An 18,473-nucleotide genomic window follows, 5' to 3' on the forward strand; every position below is an offset into this window, starting at 1 on the left:
AGTATTTACTAACGTGCAAATCCCACCTTGTGTGGCCAGTAAGTAGTCTAAGGCTAGACAATTCTGAGCAGTAGTCTGTGATACTTGAGTGACTTCTTGCTGCAGTGCTTGGATGGCATTGGTTGTTACATTTTCTATATTATCCAGGGTAGCAGAGAGATTGACGGTTGCTTTTCCCAGCTCAGAGACCCTTAGCCAAGGAAGGAGAATCCATGCAAACTGGTGAAATCCAGATCCTCATTTTACCAAAGGGTTAATACCACACCGATGTAACAGGACGTTAGGGTAATTACAGACATGGATTGTGAAGAGTCGTTCTTCAACATGCATCCCAGGCAGTATACATCTGGGTGTGCAGGTCCCCTCTCATCGCTGTGGGAAGGTTCTCATAGCACTGTTGCCACACAGCCAGTATAGGCTGGGGGCACCCATTGTGCTAAGGTCACAGCAGTGAGTGGTGTCTTTCAGGGAATTGTTGATATTGGCACGGTAGGTTTGCATGGTGTAGGATGGTCTCTGCCGCATGGTTTGTAGTTGATGACAGGACGGATCATAACCCATAAAGTTCTGGAGGACATAGAATTCTGATACGTTCTTTACCAAGGTGGCAGTGGATAGTTGATGGTTGAGAGATTAGCCTGAATGGAGTAATATCTCACAAAAGTTTTTGGTGCATGGCCCCACAATTCCACCAATACCAGAATTCCCACCACAGGAACCCCTTGGTGCCCAGATGAAGGATCTTGTATACAAATCCAACAATTAGTTCCCTTTCTAATATTTTCCAGTGCCTGAGATGTGTGAATTAACAAATTAGAATCCTAACCAGCAAGGCCCTGGCGGACTGTCCCTAAGAATATGTCGTGGTTTAGCCCCAGTTATCAACCAAGCACCATGCAGCCGCTCGCTCACTCCCCCCTGGTGGAATGGGGGAAAGAATCAGAAGAGTAAAAGTGACGCAACTCATGGTTTGAGATACAGACAGTTTAATAGGTAAGGCAAAAGCTGCACGCGGAAGCAAAGCAAAACAAGGAATTCATTCACTACTTCCCACCGGCAGGCAGGCGGTCAGCCATCCCCAGGAAAGCAGGGCTCCATCACGTGTAACGGTTACTTGGGAAGACAAATGCCATTACTCCAAATGTCCCCCCTTCCTTCTTCTTCCCCAGCTTTATATACTGAGCATGACGTCATATGGTATGGGATATCCCACTGGTCAGCTTGGGTCAGCTGTCCTGGCTGGGTCCCCTCCCAGCTTCTTGTGCACCCGGCAGAGCACAGGGAGCTGAAAAAGTCCTTGACCAGTGTAAGTGCTACTTAGCAACAGCCAAAACGTCTCCACATTATCACCACTGTTTCCAGCAAAAATCCAAAACATAGTCCCATACTAGCTACTATGAAGAAATTTAACTCTATCGCAGCTGAAACCAGGACAGTATCCACCCCTTATTCCATACCATTTGCATCATGCTCAGGTTCCACACTATCCAATACAACCTCATTAACTTCCACCCCCCCCTTCCCATCCTTTGATAAAATACACGGATATCATTTAGTCCACGGCTTTGGGCTCCATCTGTTCTTGTGGTCACTCAGGACAGGAGAGGTGGGGTGTTGCGTGGAGTTACTGGGCACCAAAGCCAGCTCAGGTCGGGTCGCTGCTGCACTTGCACTGCTCCTTGAAAGGCTTGTCCTCCATTGGTTCGGGTGGTTCCTGCTGTAGTAATTCCTATAACATGCAACTCAAATCACAGGTTACAACAATTTAAAGGTATTTCCATTACAATCTCCACCCGTGGTCCGTTTGGATCAGACCATCAGGTTTAACACTCCTCCCCTTGCCCTGCTCTGGCTTGGACTTATCCACAGACTGTAGTCCTTTAGGGTTGTACCTGCTCCAAGTGGAGCCTTACCCAGGAGCCACAGTCTCTCCCAGGGGTACACCTGCTTCAGCACAGACTTATCCAGAGCCACAGTCGCTTTGACTCAAGTTCACACTGGAGTTCCAGCCTGTCCAGTACAGCAGCACAGAAACAGCAGCTGGGCCCTGGCCATCTGCCAGCCCAGGTGCATCGCCATGGCTGTTATCAGAATGTTCCCAGGCCTGGCAGGGTAAGGTGATAAGCAGTACAGCAAGCAGCAAAAGCAAAAAGTACCACTAATGAGTACTAGATTTTAAGGCATACAGTAAGTCAGGCAAGCCCCATAGCAAGCACAGAAGCCTGCCAATTAATAGCTAAACAGCAATAACCTCTATAAATTCCATCTAGCACATTCCAATCAAATCTGTTGTTATCTCAAACCTTTCATGCCCCACGTTGGGTGCCAAAATGGACTGTTGTGGTTTATCCCCAGTTAGCAACCAAGCACCACGTAGCCGCTCGCTCACTCCCCCCTGGTGGGACAGGGGAGATAATCGGACGAGTATAAGTGAGGTAAGTCATGGTTTGAGATAAAGACAGTTTAATAGGTAAAGCAAAAGCTACGCGCGGAAGCAAAGCAAAACAAGGAATTCATTCACTACTTCCCACCGGCAGGCAGGCGGTCAGCCATCCCCAGGAAAGCAGGGCTCCATCACGCGTAACGGTTACTTGGGAAGACAAATGCCATTACTCCAAATGTCCCCCCTTCCTTCTTCTTCCCCAGCTTTATATACTGAGCATGGCGTCATACGGTATGGAATATCCCACTGGTCAGTTTGGGTCAGCTGTCCCAGATGTGTCCCCTCCCAGCTTCTTGTGCACCCGGCAGAGCATGGGGAGCTGAAAAAGTCCTTGACCAGTGTAAGCGCTACTTAGCAACAACTAAAACATCTCCACATTATCACCGCTGTTTCCATCAAAAATCCAAAACATAGCCCCATACTAGCTACTATGAAGAAATTTAACTCTATCGCAGCTGAAACCAGGACAGAATAATATCCACAACATTTTCAAAATTGGGGCTTGCACAGAATAACCAACAGTAGTACAAGTAAAATGACTACAGTAAACAGCAGTATAGCAGGAGGATTTTTTCCAAATTGTTTTGGTTGTAATAAAGGCAGTTTAATAGGGAAAGGAAAAGCTGCACAGACAGCAAGGCAAAATAAGGAATTCATTCACTTCTTTCCATCAGCAGGTAGGTGTTTAGCTATTTCCAGGAAAGCAGAGCTTCATCACACGTAACGGTTGCTTGGGAAGACAGATGCTACAACTCAAAATGCTCCCTCCCCCTCTTTCCCTCCGCTTCCCTAGCTTCTCCCCTGCTCCCCCCCCCCCCAAGCCTAGTCACTGGCAGGGCAGTGTGAGAAGCAGAATAGGCCTTGAGGCTGTGTAAGCACTGATCAGTAATAACGAAAACATCCCTATGTTATCAACACTGCTTTTATCACAAACCCAAAACATATCACTGTAGGAGCCACCATGAAGAAAATTAACTTTATCCCAGCCAAAACCATTTCACACATCAGTCCATCCATCCAGGGTGGTACAGTAGTCAGGGTGAGTTGGCTGCTCAAGGCTCATCATGGACATTATCACTTGCTAAAATACAAAACTGTTAACATTGAGATTTGGGCCCCAGTGTCCACAGCAAAGGTGAATGGGTGCCCGGCTATTCACAACAACTTCTAATTGGGGATAGGACATGGGGTAAGCAAAAGGGTCTGCTGGGAAACAGAGCTAGGAGGTGGATCTCTATCCAGTGGCAGAAACCCACCCACCAGTTCTCCAGCAGCACCTCAGAGAGGAAGGAGGGACTGAAGGGTTTAACACCAGAGTGCCGGGAGGTGCTGCAAGGCTCACAGAAAGCAGGGGGATGGGACACAGACAGGACTGGCTGGGACAGGACATGGGGACCTGCCAATGCTTGTTCAAAAGCTGTAAGAAAATGCTGTTTAGCAATTTATCAATTTGTTGGGGGAGTAAACCCCACAAGGCACAGAATCCATTGCCATGGCACCTACCTCTGCAGCCAGGGTGTGCAGATCCTCTGTGTCCTGTCCCTATGGTCCCTCTCACTGATGTTAGAGCTGCCTCAGTGTACCAGAGCCTCCTGAACCACTCCACCCAGCCTTCTCCTGTTTTTTTATGAAGCTGGTCGCTCAGGGAGCAGAATTATTCCCATGTATATCCCAGGTATAGGCTTGCACACAGTGAGTGCTCAAGGTGGATAGGGGAGGAGCAGGGGTGACTTCCCCTGTAGGGTCAGGAAGAGGGTCAGGGTCAGGGTTGGTCCGGGACCGAAAATGTCCCCGTCCCAATTATCATCCTTATCATCGTCCTGGTGGACAGCAGCCCTAACTTGGGCTGTTGTGCTGGGATGATCGCTCTGGGCCTCACGAGCCTCCTGGGCCAAGGGGACTAGCTTATGCTTGTCCCTCTTGGCCCCTTTCTTAGCTTCTCCCTCCCATTTGAGGGTGCCACACAGCTCAGTAATTTCAGCCCAGGCAGTGTTGAGGGCACAACTCAGGAGCCCCATTAAGTCACCTTTGCCCTTTCCCCATTTGCAATGCCTGGCCTTACGCCACTGTTCAAATTCATCCTCAATAGTCTGGAGATCTGTCCAATTATCTCAGACCCAATCCTCCCATTGAGGGGAGCTCCAAACTTGCTCCTTTCCTAAAGCCTCCAGCAGTTGTTGGGAAGACTCCATCCTGTTCATGATGCCGAATAGCGTGGTCTGAATAGTAATGGAGTCAGGCAAGACATTATAAAGGAAAGCTTTATTGAGGCAGTAGGAAAGATGAACAACACCACACCCATACGGTGACTCACCCAATCACTGACAGCAAGCACAGGATCATAAGCAATGCCCTGGCTCCAGTGAACTGCCAGGGACACTTGGCGTCTGGGTCACCTGGCAGCAACAGCCAATCATGGAAATGCCTTTTGACTGTGGGAAAATTCATAATGCCTTTTGTCTCCACCAATGGCAGTGTGATTTGAGAGAATCATACCTTATGTGAATAATGTGGGTAGCATCCCGCCTCTGCTGCTGATGTCAGTCAGGGGGCAGGGTGTCAGGAGGCAGCGTATCAGGCTTCCAGTTTCCTAATAAAACTTTTATGTTGTATGGATAGAAATTGTTGCAGAGGTATACAACAACCACAGTGAAGATGCAATCCGGTAGAACTCAGAAATAGGCAATTATAAGATTTAATCTCTAGTTTTGTTATGAAATTAAACTGTACATTTCATAAGTAATTTTTAGCAAAATTGCATATCTTTCCTCCCTTTCTCAAGTAACCTTAATTGAGCAGATACAGTAAATCGCATCTATTAAAGCTTGTTTCTAAAGTAATTAGCTCCTCTATTAGCTATAAACCTTTTTTGAATTAATATATTTAAATGTCAAGTATGTAGTCTGCAGACACCTTTATTCTTCAACCAGAAAAGGAAACTAGGATTCTTATTCTCCAGCAGTCATTTGTCAATGGTTTACAAAAAGGTTTCACATCTTTTTTATTGAGCTGTTTTCTCCATATCTTGGATAATAACCTCTTCCTATTAGCAGACATTATTTTAAGGCAAATCATGCTGATTAGTGCTTTGGATTTTAAAGGTATTTGTTGCTGACCTGGCCAGTGACCAGTGGGGATTAATAAGGTTACCTATGATGGTATTTCTGTTTTCCCAGACAGTGTAAGACATACTTATTTTTACATAAAGCAAAAATATGTTAAAAATAATAAAATCGCTTAGTACTGAAAATTTAGCAGTGTAAAACAACATAGCCTCCTTTAGTGTAAATATGATATACTTGTTAAATACACTTAGTCTTTACTACACAGTATGTAGGACTTGGCTAAATTCAGGGCACTGAATAGAAGGCAAATGGGACAGTGATAAGAAAAGAGAGGATACTCTTCTGTCTTTAAAGCCTTGGACTATAGTCCAGGAAGGTCAGGGTCTTGTCCATGTTCTGCCATGGACTTTTAGTGAGCAATATTATTACAGTATAATTTTTTATTTTCAGACAACTATACAAGACTTTGCGTAATGTTTTTTAATTTTCTCTAAAATCAGTGGTACTCTTGTCATGTTACATTTAGACAGAGGTGCCCATCTTTATTTCAGAATGAAAATACATTTCATTTACATTTTTTTGTTCCGCCATTCAATATTAAAGTTGATGCATCTTTTCAATAAGATGAGAGGGAAGCACAGAAATGACCAATCCAATGTACAGGTTTTCTCTGCACAGAATGTCTGGTTTGTTATTGGGCAGATATAATTAGTATAGCTTTCAAAGCAATTTGAGGATATTTTTAAAAATGTGTTATGAAACCTTTCAAAATGCTTCTGAACAAAAATGTCCAATTTATTATTAGTGGTCTGATTTGTGTTTATTTATTTACTCTAAGTTTAGAGAGAAGTTGGACTTGAAATCTGTAATTAATTCTGATGGGATCATAGTTAGGGATAAGGAAATCAACTATCACCTATGGTGATGACTATGTTGTCACCGTCAGGTGATAAAATTGCCTTTTTACCACCTAACAAACTGTTTCAATCAATGTATAAGGAGGTCACAGTTGACTAAAATGACACAGATACCTTTTGGAGGTAAAATTGTAAAATGAGGCATCTGTGTGTGCACACCACCATGAAAGCAGTTCACTATCATATTATCAAACAGCTGTCAGCTTCCTTAGTAGGGAAACAAAGCAATTCAATAGTTGAAAGCCCTTTCTCTATGTCTTTACCACATACTGCCTTACAACCTCCCTGTAGCTGCATTTGAGTGTGCAACAAATACCTCATTCATATCTGCTCCCTTGACACCTCAGATTTCAGTCCAGTAGTGTGGACACAGTTCTGGAAATAATAAAATTTGGTAGAGAAGAGTAAATATTATACCACATAAAGCTAGTCTGATGACGAGTTTCAGAAAAGGGATGGGGATACATTTTGAAGAGCAATTTGGTGGGGACCTGTGTACAGGCACTTAAGAGGTTGTAGGGTAGTGCTGAAAGGAGAAGAATGAGTTGGTCAGCAAACTGAGGAGGTACACAGCCTTAGGGAGAAGGTAATTTACTGGCAGAGAAGTACTATAAGACATGGTACTCTATTTTAAGAGAAGTATTTTACTAATGTTCAGAATTAGTTAAATATGTGTGACATTGTAGTACAAGTGGTATGAACTTAGTCTGAATAGCCTTAAATAATTGACTGCTGTGTTACCATTGCTTTCTCTCATTACAGAATTTTTCTCTCTCATTCTGGAAAAAATATCACAGTATTTTGGACTCACCTCAAGGACTCAAAGAGCAGTTTTTGTCTCAGTTCTTCACTCCAGTCCTTTCTCTTATTTGGTCTTTGAATACATGGAAATTTATAGAATCATAGAATCATTAAGGTTGGAAAAGACCTCTAGTATCATCAAGTCCAACCATCAACCCAACAACACGCCTCCTAAACCATGCCCTGAAGGGCCACGTCTACATGTTTTTTGAATACCTCCAGGGATGGTGACTCCACCACCTCTCTGGGCAGCCTGTTCCAATGCCTGACCACTCTTTCAGTAAAGAATTTTTTCCTAATATCCCATCTAAACCTCCCCAATGCAGCCTGAGACCATTTCCTCTTGTCCTATCACTAGTAACTTGGGAGAAGAGACAAACACCTCGCTACAACCTCCTTTCAGGTAGTTGTAGAGAGCGATAAGGGCATATATTCTTTAAGGTCATATATATTCTTTAATATATAAAAATTTTCATGTGGTGTATCCCCTCAATAAAGCTTCTGGAAGGGTTGGTTGTACATTTACACGTTTTAGGACAGATTTAACAGGATACTGGTGGTTAAGGAGGGAGTAACTACACACCTATTAATACTACATAGCGTGTTTGTAATCATTTTGCCAAAGGATGGCCATCTCCTGTGGGTAGCAACTGGTTCTAGTTCTGAAATTGCCTGGTGGCGAGAAGAAAGGTAGTAGCAGTGAAATTGCAGTGTCCATATAACTGAAAAATATAAACATGAAGCCTTTATGATATTTTTATACTGTGCCTGATATAGTGATACCCAACTTGAATATGCTCTTTAATAATAAATATCATAGCTTGTCTACTGATTCAGTTGTCCACTAATTGTGAGATCTAAGTGCAATATATATTGTAGTATATGACAAAATGTAATACCGTAGCATAAAAAATAGCTTTGGGAGATAAATGAGCAGAGAAACATTTTATTATGTCAAAGGATGTGAAGGGGAGGGGTGGTGGTTGGTAAGGTTGTATTGGATGGTGTGGGACCTGGGCATGGTGTAGCTGGTATAGAATAAGGGGTGGAGAATGTGCTGGTTTTGGCTGAGAAAGGGTTAATTCTCTTCACTGTAGCACCTGTAGAAGTAAGGAACCTTTCCAGCTTCCCATGCTCTGCAACGTGGGCAAGAGACCGGGAGGTGCGGGGCCACAGCCAAGACAGCTGACGCCAACTGGCCAATGGGATGTTCATTCCATACCATGTGACACCATGATCAGTATATTAACCGGGGCAGTTGGTGCACCTCTCCCCTTCCCATCCTTTGACATAATACACAGACATCATCCCCTTAGCCTATGGACCTCCCCTGTAAAATGTCCATAAAAATGTCCATTGAGTCCACCCAGTGCATGACTCTGGGCTCCATCTGTCCTATCAGTCTTTCAGGGCAGGAGAAATGGTATGTGTGGTGTTGGGTCACTTAATACCAAGTCAGTCTTTGTTCCATCACTGCTGCACTTCTGTTTCATCAAAGTTCATCTTCCATGGATTGGGAGGTTTGTACTATGATACCATTGACACAACATAGAGATGACATACAATATTACATGGCAGTTTGCATTATGCTGGTCAGTTCATTGGCTGTTTTCGCCCAAAATCAAATCCCCTTAGGGTACACATCGGACTCCTCCATCCTCCTGCATCACCCACCAAATGCACCCAGGTCCTCGCGCAAAAGCAGTCCCACGAATGGGTTTGCCTTTGCCCGACGCAGGAAGAACCCAGACTGTTCCCCAACATATTTTTCACATGCACTACAGGGAGTCTATCCCCTTCCACAGTACATAAGGGTTCTGACTGGGCACGGCCATCTCGATTGGCAGCTCCCCTAGTGTTGATTAACCAGGTGGCTTTTGCTAAATGTGTATCCCAGTGTTTAAATGTTCCACCCCCCATTGCTCTCAGTGTAGTCTTTAACAGTCCATTGTACCGTTCAAGTTTTCCAGAGGCTGGTGCATGATGGAGGATGTGATACACCCACTCAGCGCTGTGGTTGTTGGCCCAGGTGTCTATGAAGCTATTTCAGAAGTGAGTCCTGTTGTCTGACTCAATTCTCTCTGGGGTGCCATGTCGCCACAGGACTTGTTTTTCCAGGCCCAGGATAGTGTTCCGGGCAGTGGCATGGGGCACGGGATATGTTTCTAACCAGTCGGTCCTTGTTTCCACCATTGTAAGTACGTGGCGCTTGCCTTGGTAGGTTTGTGGGAGTGTGATGTAATCAATCTGCCAAGCCTCCCCATATTTCTCCCCACTTCAGTCTTGGCAGCCTGATCCACCTGCTGGTTGTTTGGATGTTCTTCAGTGGCCTGACTCTTGGGGACGTGAGCATCCACATGACGTACCTTTACAACCAGGTTCTCTACCCAGGCAGCAATATCTTGCCACAATGTGGCAGCCCAGATGGGTTTGCCTCTGCGCTTCCGGTTCTGCTTCCACTGCTGGTAACCACCCCCACAGGGCATTTGCCACCATCCAGGAGTCAGTATAGAGATAGAGCACTGGCCACTTTTCCCGTTCAGAGATGTCGAAGGCCAGCTGGATAGCCTTTACCTCTGCAAACTGGCTCGATTCACCTTCTCCTTCAGCAGTTTCTGCGACTTGTCGTGTAGGACTCCATACAGCAGCCTTCCATCTCCGGTGCTTTCCCACAAGGCGACAGGACCCATCAGTGAACAGGGCATATTTCTTCTCATCTTCTGGCAGCTTGTGGGGATTCTTCAGCACGTGTCACCTCCTCCTCTGGTGCTATTCCACAATCCTTGCTTTCTGGCCAGTCCATGATCACTTCCAAGATTCCTGGGCAACTGGAGTTTTCTACTCGAGCCCGCTGGGTGATCAGTGCAACCCATTTACTCCACGTTGCAAGATGTGTAGAGGGGACCTTTCCTTTGAACATCCAGACCAGCACCGGCAGTCGGGGTGCCAGGAGCAGCTGTGCTTCGTTCAGTACCAACCACTTCTGAAGCAGCTCGGACCCCTTCATATGCTGCCAATATCTCTTTTTCAGCTGGAGTATAGCGGGCTTCGGACCCTCTGTATCCCCGACTCCAAAACCCTAGGGGTCGACCTCGGGTCTCCCCTGGTGTTTTCTGCCAGAGGCTCCAGGTAGGACCATTCTCCCCAGCTGCGGTGTAGAGCACGTTTTTTACATCTTGTCCTGCCCAGACTGGCCCAAGAGCTACTGCATGAACTATTTCCTCTTTAAATTGTTCAAAGGCTTGTCGTTGCTCAGGACCCCATTTGAAATCATTCTTCTTCCAGGTCACTGGATAGAGAGGCCTTACGATCAGACTGTAATCTGGAATATGCATTCTCCAAAAACTCACAACGCCCAAAAATGCTTTTGTTTCCTTTTTGCTAGTTGTTGGAGACATGGCTGCTATTTTGTTGATCACATCCATTGGGATCTGACGACGGCCATCTTGCAATCTTATTCCTAAGAACTGGATCTCTTGTGCAGGGGGGGCAGTTGCAGCTCGGGGACTGGCAGTGTCGGGTTGGCGGGCCGTGAGCGGCTGTGTCACGTGCGGTTTGTTTTGGTGGTTCATTCCCCCTTCCCCCTGCCCCCGGGTTTCGCGCCTCTTTCATTGTTTTCCTCTCCATTGCATTATTGTTGCTGCTGCTGCTGTTTTCATTTTAATTATTAAACTGTTCTTATGTCAACCCACGAGCTTTAGCCTTCTGATTCTTTCCCCTATCCCACCGGTGGGGGAGTGAGTGAGCAGCTGTGTGGGGCTGAGTTGCCGGTTAAACCACAACACCACCCCCCCACATTAGACAAGTCTTTTGAAATCCTCATCCTGTAGAAAAGCAGTTCAAATTGAAAACGTTCTTTCCTCATAAAAGCATTATAATGTTAAAAAAGAAACAACTTCACTTGCTTTGCTGCATTATACAGAATATTCTGATAGTGTGAAAGTAGTGATATAAAAAATCTTGGGGTGTAAAAAGATGGAATAATTTCCATTGAAATTTTTCTTTGATCAGTAACAAGTCTTCCACCTTAAACTCTCTCCTAACCTCAAAATCATGACCAGCAATGATCAGCAACAGATGAGAATAATCTGACTCATACCATTAGTAAAAACATTTACAAATAAAAATACTTTTTATAAGGATTGAATTAATTATACTTTTGCAAATTTAATTCCATAATCTGGACAGATCCAGTGCATGGACACACATGGAGGGGGAAAAAAGGGAAGCTGTTGACAGGAAAATCTAATTCCCTAACTATTGTATCAATTAGTCTTTACAGTATGAAATTGTATGAAGTTTCTTAGGGTAGATTGTTTACTGCATAGTCGTGGTTAAGTCAGCATGACTAAAGGACCCCAGCTCATTAGGGGCTGTTGTCCTCTTCCTTGCACCCTGAAGAATAAAGGATTACCCCTGAAGTACTGAGATAATGCCAGCATCCTAGCCCCTCTAACACCTCTGTGAAACCCTCCCATTATCTGGCATCATAGATAAGTAACTGCAGCAAGACCGACTCCAGGGACATGTAGAACAATAAAGAAGCAGGTGGATGATGACACCATAGAATTATAGTTGCTTTGCAAAACAGTAGTACGTGAGCGTGTGTGTGTTAAGTAGTGATTGGTCAAATCATGTTGCATCTGAACACTTGAAAGGTGTAAGAACCCTGTGTAAAACTGCATTTGTTGTGTTCCGATTTGAATGGGACACCTCAGGCGTATGAATAAAAGAATTACTCTTGTAATTCTATACTTTGCATCCTGGCCTCTCTCCTTACTCGTCATGGGCCAGTTGCAAAATTTTCATGATGGTTTTAGCGACCCAGATGAGACATAGCTGACTCACCTGATCCAACATGTCACTACTGCCCAAGCCCTGACGATCTGCATTGTTGGCTTGTGGGTGATTTCACCTTGAGATACTCAGGCATGGGGGCAGTGAACTGTGGATCTTATTTGGTGGTAAAGAGGTGATTTTTGTTTGCTTGTTTTTTGTTTTTTGGGGGTTGGTTTTGTTTTGTTTGGGGTTTTTTTTGTAATAATGGGAGGCGGACAAAGTATAGTGAAGAGGTCACTGTTAGATTAATTGTTGCAACACTGGAAATTTATTGATGGGATAGCTGGGTCATCAAAAGCCCGAGCCCTGTGTCAGGAACTTTGGCCAGAAGTGACCACTTTTGGTGATGTGTACCAAGCATGGCCACAGTCCTGTTCTTTTAATGATATTAAGCTGAGCTATTTATGGCAGCAATTGGAGGATTGGTTCCCCTTACAAATGGACTATTGATATATCTGGGATAATTACTGGTCTTATGGTCTATCAGGTATCCAAAAAAAAAAAATTTCCCCTCCCGTCGTGGATGAGTGGAATGCACCTCACTCAAAAGAGAGAAGCAGCAATATGTTTTTTTTTCTGAGGTAAAATAATAATTTGACAGGGTTCAATAAATTTGATGGAATTTAACAAAGTTTAATAGTGGTTTACCAAGGTTCAATAAGTCTGATGGCAAGGTTCACCTTATTAATTACTGCATGGAAGAAACATACAAAGGAAAATTGCGTTAGAATGATTCACACAGAGACCGGAGACACAAAGGGTAAGGAACACCCTCCTGTTGAGTCACGAGGTTCAGAGTGGACCCTCAGACACGTGGTATGAATTTCAGGGTTGTCCTATGCAGGGACAGGAGTTGGACTCAATGGTCCTTGTGGGTCCCTTCCAACTCAGGACATTCTATGATTCTCTGAGTAACTGTTTCAGCTGGGGCCCCAAGCAGCAACAGGCCTTCAAACAGATCAAACAGGAGATGGCTTGTGCAGTAGCCCTTGGGACAGTCTGGACAGGACCAGATGTGAGAAACGCACTCTACACTGCAGCCAGGGAGCATGGCCTCACCTGGAACCTCTGGCAGAAAGCACCCAGAAAGACTCGATGTCAGACCTCTAGGATGTCGGAGCTGGGGGTATCGAGAATCCGAGGCCCACTACACTGGGACTGAAAAGGGGATACTAGCAGCATATGAACTGGTTCGGGCCACTTAATTAGTAGTCAGTACAGAAGTACGGATCCTCTTGGCACCGTGACTGCCTGTGCTATGCTGGATGTTCAAAGGAAGAGTCCCCTCTACACATCACACGACCGAAATGACGTGGAATAAGTGGGTGCCGTTGATCATGCAATGGGCTCGAATGGGTAATCCCAACCGCCCAGGAATCCTGGAAGAGCTCATGAACTGGCCAGAAGGCAGAGATTTCAGAGGCATCGCCTGAGGAGGTGACTTGTGCCCAAGAGGCCCCACCGTGTAACGCATTACCAGAAAATGAAAGGCAATATGTTCTGTTTACCAACAAGTCCTGTCGTATTGCGGGAAACTATCGGAGGTGGAATGCTGCTGTGTGGAGTTCCACGCGACGAGCCACAGAAATTGTCGAAGGAGAAGGCAAGTCAAGTCAGTTTGCAGAAGTGAAAGCCATCCAGCTGGCCCTAGATATTTCCCGAATGGGAAAAGTGGCCAGCACTCTATCTCTGTACTGACTCATGGATGGTGGCAAATGCCCTATGGGGGTGGCTACAGCAGTGGAAGATGACCAACAGGCAGCACAGAGATAAACCCATCTGGGCTGCTGCATTGTGGCAAGACATCACTGCGTGGGAAGAAAACATCGCTATAAAGGTACGTCATGAAGATACTCACATGCCCAAGAGCTGCGCCACCCAAGAACATCAAAAGAATGAGCAGGTAGACCAGACTGCCAGAATTGGAGTGCCTGAGGTAGATCTGGAATAGGAATGTAAGGGTGAGCTATTCACAGCTCAGTGGGCCCATGAAACATTAGGACATCTAAGGAGAGATGCAACATACAGATGGGCTCATGACTGAGGGGTGGACCTGACTACCACCACTATCGCACAGGTTATCCATGAATGTGAAACATGCACCATAATTAAGTCAAGCAGGTAAAGCCTCTCTGCCACAGAGGATGGTGGCTGAGATACCAGTATGGGGAGGCCTGGCAGATCGATTATATCACCAGGACAGGTGCCATGTGCTTACCATGGTGGAAGTGACTACTGGGTGGCTGGAAACATACCCTGTGACCCATACCACTGCGACCCATACCACTGCCAGAAGCACCATCCTGGGTCTTGAAAAACAAGTTCTATGGCACCACAGCACCCCAGAAAGAATTCAGTCAGACAACGCGACTCATTTCCAAAACAACTTCGTAGACACCTGGGCCAAGAAACATGGCATTGACTTGGGCGTATCGCATTCACATCCCCTATTCTCCCACAAGCCTCTGGAAAGACTGAATGATACGACAGACTCTTGAAGACTATACTGAGAGCAATGGGTGCTGGGACATTCAAACACTGGGATGCAAATTTAGAACAGAACAGAATAGACTAGATAAGACTATTTCAGTTGGAAGGGACCTACAACAATCATCTAGTCCAACTGCCCAATCACTTCAGGGCTGACCAAAAGTTAAAGCATGTTATTAAGGGCGCTGTCCAAATGCCTCGTAAACACTGACAGGCACGGGGCATCGACCACCTCTCTGGGAAGCCTGTTCCAGTGTTTGACCACCCTCTCGGTAAAGAAATGCTTCCTCCTAATGTCCAGTCTAAGCCTCGTCTGGCGCAGGTTTGACCCATTCCCACATGTCTTGTCACTGGATACCAGGGAGAAGAGATCGGCACCTCCCTCTCCACTTCCCCTCCTCAGGAAGCTGTAGAGAGCAATGAGGTCGCCCCTCAACCTCCTTTTCTCCAAGCTAGACAAACCCATCGTCCTTAGCCGCTCCTCATAGGACATGCCTTCCAGCCCTTTCACCAGCTTTGTTGCCCTCCTCTGGACACATTCAAGGACCTTCACGTCCTTCTTAAATTGTGGGGCCCAGAACGGCACACAATACTCAAGGCGAGGCTGCACCAATGCTGAATACAGTGGGATAATCACCTCTTTGGACCGGCTGCTTATGCTGTGTTTGATGCACCCCAGAATGCAGTTTGCCCTCCTAGCTGCCAGGGCACACTGCTGACTCATGTTGAGCCTACTGTTGACCACCATCCCCAGATCCCTTTCTGCAGGGCTGCTCTCCAGCCACTCCTCTCCCAATCTATACTTGTGTCCAGTGTTACTCTGTCCCAGGTGCAGAATCTTGTTAAATTTCATCCCATTAATCACAGCCCAATGCTCCAATCTATCTAGATCCCTCTGCAAGGCCTCTTGCCCCTTGAGGGAGTCAACAGCACCTCCCAGTTTGGTATCATCAGCAGACTTGCTAATGGTGCATTCAACTCCTGCCTCCAGATCGTTGATAAAAATATTGAACAGAACTGGCCCTAGAATTGAGCCCTGAGGAGCACCGCTGGTGACCGGTCACCAGCCAGATGTAGCCCCATTCTCTACAACCCTTTCAGCCCTGCCCTTCAGCCAGTTCTTCACCCAGTGCACCGTGTGCCTGCTCATCCCACAGTTGGACAACTTGTCCAGAAGGATGCTGTGAGGGACAGTAAGTAGCAAAAGCCTTACTAAAATCCAGAAAAACTACAACCACCGCCTTCCCTTCATCCACTAGGTGGGTGACCTTATTGTAGAAGGATATCAAATTAGTTAGGCGGGACTCTCCCTTTGTGAGCCCATGTTGACTGTGCCTGATGATTGCACTGTCCTTTAAATGCTTTTCAATAGCACCCAGTATGATCTTCTCCATAGTTTTTCCAGGTACTGAGGTTAGGCTAACAGGTCTGTAGTTTTCCTGGGTCTTCCCTTATACCCTTCTTGGAAATTGGAAGGCTTCCAAGACAAATACCGGAAGTACAAGAATCAGTTTTCAATAAATATCAATTTTCTGCTGGCTGTGTGTCATTCTTAGCTCCTTTGGGTTGGTATGCACAAAGTGAACAGCTTATCACTTCAAATTACTTCAGCAATGAAAGCTGTAAAAAGTGTTTTCTGTGAGCTTGAAGGTTTCACATTCAAGCCCTGCTGATGACTCAAGTGACAGTAAAGTACGTGCTTGTTTATGCATGTTGTGACTGCAAACATGCATTTAAGCTTAGGTGAACCCTGCTAGTAAATGTAAATAATTTCTTTATAATTATAAATTACTTTGGGTGTTATGTTGACTACTTTTTGTCATGGCGTACTTTTGAGAGCTTTTTCTGGAAATGGGAAGCCACCTCTTTCGTAAATAGCATGTATTAAACAAAAAACTTATGTGACTGGGAAGGGAGGGACAGAGAATATAGGAGGGAGTTCTGCATATGTTGTCAGGGCATTAAATGAATCCCTGTTTGTTCTGTAGATGCATCAAAACCATTTAATAAATTACTCCCCCCCACTCCTCAGGCCCCAAACCCGGAACTGTTCTTGGAAGAATAACATATAAATAACATCAACTGGGTGACACAGTAATTCAGAGCCTTGCTAATGAACAGTTCAGCTTTTTGCCTCTAAGTACTTTGAATGCTACTTTCTTCGTGGGATTAAAACTTTTTGTTATCTAACAACTGTTTGGAATGTTATGTCCTGTGTTATACCGGTGGCTTAGATCTAGATTTTATTGCAAACTCATCACTTTGCTCTGCTCTACTCTACTTGTGAGACCGTGATAGTCCTTATATGTTATTCAGCATGTAGTACAACAGGGGTTATCTTGACTGGGTTCTTTAGTCATTGTAATAGCAGCAATAACAATATAATTTCATACGCACTGATAGAGGTGTTAAGTTTTAAAACTACAGATCAGGTTTAAAAGAATAACAACACTGTATCTCCTAAAATATTTTGAGAGTTTTGCCTTGTGGCTATTCATCTTCCATACTTGGAGTATGTGCAGTTGTCAACTTTAGTTGTTGTGTATATATTAATGAAACAGGGCGAATAAATGCGGTCTTAGAGGTTATAAAACAGCAAGTCAACATAGTTAAACAAATGCAGAAGGATGACACGTCTTTAGGGTTTGAAGAAATTTGGTGCTAATTAGTCTCATGTTTACCTGATTAGTCCTGGTTAAAGGAATCATTTCTGTTGTTTTCATTTTAGCTGTATGTATAATTTCCTTTGTAATAGTACTGTGTTATAACTATCACTCCAACCCTTGCTGTAAAAATAGAGAGCTAATATGGTGAGGATTGTAGCTTGTTGGCTAAAAACCCTCAAAAGAAAAGGAGGGATTGATAACTGATATGCCCCCCTCTAATTGGAGCAACACAGCTAAATTTGAAATACTTGGAATACTTTACGAATAAGATAGTCTTGGAACTTGCTATATGTGATCAGATAGAAGGGAGTCTGGAGGCACTGTATCCTTGAGTAGAATAAATAAGGGAGATGTGCTAGAATAAGCTAGTTCAATATCATTAAGAATTGTGTAACCAAGCCAAAAACAAACTGAGCATGCCCAGAGACTGAGTTCAACCAGCGGACATGGTGAGGAAGATCATGTTGCTCCAAGTAGAGGGGGCTGTATGTTCTTCTGAAGCTGGTATCGGGCATCATTCACCATTTCTTCAAGTAATGAAAGAAGTTTTAGTGTATGTACAGTGAAGAGAAGTATGTTTCTGCTAGATGTTATAGAGAAATTTGCATAAAGCAAGATGAAGCAGACTATGCTGTCATAGGCTGGACTGCTCATAAAAGTTGTAAAGCCCCATAGAAATGGAATTTGATAAACCAGATATAGTTATGCAAATGAAATGAGAGGGATACAAGAGAGTATTGTCTGTTATGGTAGCAGCCTCTGAGACAGAAAAAATGAGGCTTAGTATCAAAACTGATATTATAAGAATAATCCTGCTTTGGAGATAAGGTAATACCTTTTGAATTTCAGACTTCAATCCAGTTCCAAGGACAAAGCAGTTTGTGTCATTCTGAAAAACTGGAACATTTTAAACAAATTAGTGGATGATATTGGGCACTTTACACAGTATTCTAATCAGTTATTCAATTTGCTTTATTAAGGAAATATATAAAGCCCTATTTTTGGTGTTGATCTCATGATCTCTCTGAGTGGATATGACAACAGTTTCATTTTCATGTAGTTGTATCAAAAATTCGATCACCTTGTGAAACTGGAACATGTGTCTGTACTAGGTTGCTGTATCATTTGCTTTCATTTTGATAAAATATGATTAGGTTGATCAATAGCAGATTATTTAAATTTTATTTGCATCAAAGTGGTTACTCCTGCACTGTTTGTCATTAAAATGTAGAAAGATTCGTACTATACATGT

General features: G+C 44.4%; 1 protein-coding gene across 10 annotated transcripts in view; it reads left to right on the plus strand.

The window, feature by feature from the left end:
• Positions 1 to 18,473, plus strand: part of LOC135310824 (adenomatous polyposis coli protein-like) — a 129,605-nt gene that overhangs the window by 73,196 nt on the left and 37,936 nt on the right. The window lies entirely within an intron of this gene.

This window comes from Phalacrocorax carbo (assembly GCF_963921805.1).
Source record: "Phalacrocorax carbo chromosome W unlocalized genomic scaffold, bPhaCar2.1 SUPER_W_unloc_11, whole genome shotgun sequence".
Taxonomy (NCBI): Eukaryota; Metazoa; Chordata; class Aves; order Suliformes; family Phalacrocoracidae; genus Phalacrocorax; species Phalacrocorax carbo.